The sequence below is a fragment of the Triticum aestivum genome, chromosome 3B, assembly GCF_018294505.1.
Source record: "Triticum aestivum cultivar Chinese Spring chromosome 3B, IWGSC CS RefSeq v2.1, whole genome shotgun sequence".
NCBI classification, from domain to species: Eukaryota; Viridiplantae; Streptophyta; class Magnoliopsida; order Poales; family Poaceae; genus Triticum; species Triticum aestivum.
This window is the reverse complement of record NC_057801.1, coordinates 729,290,867-729,296,639: the sequence shown is the minus strand read 5'-3', so window position 1 is coordinate 729,296,639 and position 5,773 is coordinate 729,290,867.

Genomic DNA, 5,773 nt, shown 5'->3' with positions numbered 1-5,773 from the left:
TGATGTGTATGTGCATGTGTGTAGTACACTGAATAGAACAAAAAAAACTATTATGGGCGCCCTCTAAATGTTTGTGCTATTGCTTATGAGAATTGATCCAAATTTTCCTATTATTTTTACCCATGTTGGATTAAATGGAAAATGTGTATAAAAAGTTGTGATTTCGGAAGTTCAGGTGTAACGAACATCGAAGTTCAAACCAAAAATGTAAACAAAAAAAATCATGGAATTCAAAGAATAAAAACTATGGAGTTTCAATAAAAAAATAGCAAGCGAAGTTCAAGTTTCAGAATTTTTGAAGTTCACGTGTACCACTTACAGAAGAAAAATGATCAAATGAAAAAAAAAGGGACCGCCTAGGCCATTTCACCAAAAAGCAAAACATGCATAAAATGTCGCGACAAAATTCTGTAAGAAGTTCAAATTTAAAAACGGAAGCAGGTCAAAGTTAAAAAAATGAAGTTTTTAATATCTAAAAGACAAATTTGGAAGTTCAAAAACTTGAGCAAGAAGTTCCAAAAAAGTAGTTCAAAAATCTTTCTAACGAATTTTCCCCGTTTGTAACAAAATCAGAGAAGCTCAAATTAAAAAGAGGAGCATTTCAAAAAGATTGTATAAAAACTGATTTTCCCCATTGTATAAAAAATAGAAGTACAAATTAATATAATGGTGCGGTATCATTGTTTATATAAAAAAAGCATTTTCCACGTTACTAATCAAGAAAACTAAGAAGTTCAAAATTTTAAAAATGGTGAGGTTCGATGTCTAAAAAAATTTCAGATTTTTCACATTATTTAAAGATAAAACCAAGAAGTTCAAAAAACTCGATTATCCTCGTTACTAAAGAATAAAACTAGGAAGTTCAAATTAAAATAACAGAGAAGTTCAAGTACTACAAGGAATGCATTTGAGGTGAGAATAAAAGTATAGAAAAATAAAAGCTTAAAAGGTTTGTTGAAAGAAGTTAAAGTGCACTGTCTTGAAAAGTTCAAAAATTCTTGCGAGATAGGTTCACCTTGTATTTCCATGTTCGAAACACAAAAAAGGAAATTGTTTTTTTGCGTTTGAAAATAATTCTCTCAATCTAAAAAGAAGTTCAGTTATTATTTGGGAGCAACTTGATTTCAAAAAAAGAAAATAAAAAAATTAAATTATAAGAAAAAATTTCATGTACTACACGGTGTGAGTTTAATATGAGAAAATGAATTAAAAGGCAAGTTCCAAATTTGTTGTTGTTATAAGTTCAAGTCCTCGGTCATAGAAAGTTAAAAAAATTATTGTGATAGAGATTTGTACAAAAGAGATATATTTTGTGTAACACTAACGAATGGATTAGAAAATTACAAACGAAAATACGTCACAAAAGTTCAATGTGAAAACAGCAGGAAGTTCACCTACTATGTTGAATGAATTTCAGATGAAAAACTTTTCAAATCACCGCGAGTATGAAAAAATGATCAACACGAAAAAGTTGCGTGTTTACAACAGCTTTCCATCGGTATATCACTTGCTCAATTCCGGTGAGTGGATGGAGAGCTACGAGCAGTGCATGGAGAGCTACAAACAAAAAAGCGCGTGAAAAACAAAGTGAAGTTCAAGTAGACATGCCCAGAAGTTCAAGTTCTTCACGCGGTGCATTTTCGAAGAATCTGTTTCACGATAGAGGCAGAACGAATGATCTCACCATTTTCGAAATTACTTGAAAACGGCTAGGAATTAGAGAAAACCATCAACATGAATTTTTTCACATTTTTTGTAGATTTTCAACAGTATATTATTTGCCCCAATCCGATAAAGTTTGTAGAAAATACGGTGAAATATGTTTTAGCCATTTTCAAATTTGACTTAAAACCGTAAGGAATTGGGAGAAACACTATATACAAAAAAGTTTCGCATTTCCTCAAGCTTTCCAACACCGTATCATTTGCTGCATTCGGATGTATGGTTAAAAAATAGCTCAAAAATACAAACTCGGTGGTACTTGTATTGTTTTCTGAATTACTTTTTAAACGTTGCAAATTAGAAAAAACTTTTAACATGTAAAAGTAGCGCAATTTCATAAGCTTTCCAACGCCATACCATTTGCCTCAATTGGATTAGCCGTTTAGGAATGACATCGAAAATACGAACTCGGCTATTAGGTTTGTGAAATTTTACGATTTTCCAAATTACTTTTTATCCACAAGAAATTAGAGAAAACTTTTAACATGTGGAAGGAGCGGTTTTGCAGTAGCTTTCCAACCCCATATTATTTGCCTCATTCCGATAAACAGTTTAGAAATGCGATTTAAAATACGGTTCACGTTTTTTGTGAAGGAAAAACGGTTTTCAAAAGTGCTCTTAAACCGCGTAGCTTTTGCCAAAAAATTAACTTGTGTCATGATGCTCGTCTCCATGGCTTTCCAATGGTATATCTCAAGCCCCATTTGGGTAATGTTGGGGGAAGTTCAATGTAAAACAGAGGGAAGTTCAGGTCGAACAACTCGGGCAGTAAAATTGCAACATAGGCATGTTTCATCACGACTAGAGAGCAAATCCGCCAACAAGTGAGATTCATATTTAAAACGGACATTTAGTTGCTAGAAACAGTTTGTAGATTACACTTGCATCACATAGAACACGACCAACCAGAAAAATTCGCGCGGGGAGACATAGTTGCGAAGATAGCTCGAAGGCCGGGTTCGTACAGAGGGAAGTTCAAGCGTGTAACTCAGGAAGTTCTGGTTGTGATCAGAATAGTGTTTATATATATATATATATATATATATATATATATGTATGTGTGTGTGTGTGTGTGTAGCCACATCCGTTATGGGTGTCGAGGAGTTTCCCAAAATACTACATTTAACATGGTATCGGAGCCTAAGGTCTCGAGTTCAAGTCCAACCTTTCGCAATTTATCCAAAATTTGCTGCTGCCCCCCTTTGTGTCTATGTATAGGCCTCTTGTCTCTTGAGCCATACCTCTTGAGACTATTCATGTGTTGACTTCCCATGTCACACGTGAGAGGGAGTGTTAAAATGTATATGTGGATTGCCTAGTGATTGCCATCAGTTTGGACTTTTGGTTGCGTTGGCTAGTGCATGAGTCTTCATCTTCCCTCTAACCGCGTCTACATCTCACATGATGTGGTGTTTGATGACAATGTATTTTTCGCACTTCCGGTCACTTCCACCACTCCCACTACACCTGAGAAATCCGCTTTTCCTTCGCTTGGTCAATCTGTTGATCCTGCATATACCCCCTTGTTGCTACCTAACCATGGTGCAGGTATTGGGCGCGGAGCACGCCTCGAGCTTCTAGATGCACAGCCACCCGCGTCCCCTCGGATGTCCGTCGAGCCCGCTCGTGATGTCCCTCCGTCACCTGGCCTGCCGACAGGTCTGGCCGAGCAAGGCACAGCTTCCCGACGCGCCGGCCGAGCCAGCGTCCTCACCCGTGCCGGCGTCCTGATACGTCTCCAACGTATCTATAATTTTTGATTGTTCCATGTAATTATATTACCTGTTTTGGATGTTTATGGGCTTTACTTTACACTTTTATATCATTTTTGGGACTAACCTACTAACTGCAGGCCCAGCCCGAATTGCTGTTTTTTGCCTATTTCAGTGTTTCACAGAAAAGGAATATCAAACGGAGTCCAAACAGAATGAAACCTTCGGGAGCAATATTTTTGGAACAAACGCAATCCAGGAAACTTGGAGTGGATGTCAAGAAGCAGTGGAGGCGGCCACGAGGGTGGCCGGCGTGCCCTAAGGTGGTGGGCGCGCCCCCTGCCTCGTGGGCCCCTCGTGGCTCCCCTGACCTACCTCCTTCGCCTATATATATCTTAGTACCCCGAAACCATCCAGGAGCACCACGAAAAACTATTTCCATCACCGCAACCTTCTATATCCGCGAGATCCCATCTTGGAGCCTTCGTCGGTGCTCCACCAGAAGGGGAATCGACCACGGAGGGCCTCTCCATCATCACCAAGGCCTCTTCGATGAGTTGTGAGTAGTTTACCACAGACCTTCAGGTCCATAGTTATTAGCTAGATGGCTTCTTCTCTCTCTTTGGATCTCAATACAAAGTTCTCCTTGATCTTCTTGGAGATCTATTTGATGTAACTCTTTTTGCGGTGTGTTTGTCGAGATCCGATGAATTGTGGGTTTATGATCAAGTTTATCTATGAGAAGTATTTGAATCTCCTCTAAATTCTTTTATGTATGATTGGTTATCTTTGCAAGTCTCTTCGAATTATCATTTTTGTTTGGCCTACTAGATTAATCTTTCTTGCAATGGGAGAAGTGCTTAGCTTTGGGTTCAATCTTGCAGTGTCCTTTCCAAGTGAAAGCAGGGGCAGCAAGGCACGTATTGTATTGTTTCCATCAAGGATAAAAAGATGGGATTTGTATCATATTGCTTGAGTTTATCCCTCTACATCATGTCATCTTGCTTAATGTGTTACTCTATTCTTATGAACTTTATTAATACTCTACATGCAGGAAGGAGTCGGTCGATGTGTGGAGTAATAGTAGTAGATGCAAAATCATTTCGACTACTTGTTGCGGACGTGATGCCTATATACATGATCCTGCCTAGATATTCTCATAACTATACAGTTTCCTATCAATTGCTCGACAGTAATTTGTTCACCCACCGTAATACTTATGGTATCTTGAGAGAAGCCACTAGTGAAACCTCTGGCCCCAGGGTCTACTCTCTATCATATAAGTTTCCAATCTACATTATTTTGCAATCTTTACTTCTCAATCTATATCATAAAAATACCAAAAATATTTATCTTACCATATTATCTCTATCAGATCTCACTTTTGCAAGTGGCCATGAAGGGATTGACAACCCCTTTGTCACGTTGGTTGCGAGGCTCTTTTTTCTTTGTGCAGGCGCGTGGGAGTTGGGAGGAGCCTCCTACTGGATTGATACCTTGGGTCTAAAAACTGAGGGAAATACTTACGCTACTTTGCTGCATCACCCTTTCCTCTTCAAGGGAAAAACCAACTCATGCTCAAGAGGTAGCAAGAAGGAATTTTGGCGTCGTTGCCGGGGAGGTCTTCGCCCAAGTCAAGACATAACAAGTACCCATCACAAACTCATCTCCCTCGCATTACATTATTTGCCATTTGCCTCTCGTTTTCCTCTCCCCCGCTTCACCTTTGCCGTTTTATTCCCCCTCTCTTTTCTATTTGCTTCTTTTTCACTTGTTTCTTGTTTGCTTGTGTGTTGGATTGCTTGTCACAATGGCTTAAGATAATACTAAATTATGTGACTTTTCCAATACCAATAATAATGATTTCCTTAGCACTTCGATTGTTCCTCTTAATGATGTTTAATCTTGTGCAATCAATGTTACTTTGTTGAATCTTGTTATGAAAGATCAATTCTCCGGCCTTCCTAGTGAAGATGCCGCTACTCATCTAAATAATTTTGTTGATTTGTGCGATATGCAAAAGAAGAAATACATGGATAATGCTATTGTTAAATTGAAGTTGTTTCCGTTTTCACTTATAGATCGTGCTAAAACTTGGTTTTCATCTTTGCCTAAAAATAGTATTGATTCGTGGAATAAGTGCAAAGATGCTTTTATCTCTAAGTATTTTCCTCCCGCTAAGATCATCCCTCTTAGAAACGATATTATGAATTTTAAGCAACTTGATCATGAGCATGTTGCACAATCTTGGGAGAGTATGAAATGATACGTAATTTTCCTACACATGGTTTGAATTTATGGATGATCATACACATTTTATATGCCAGATTGAATTTTGC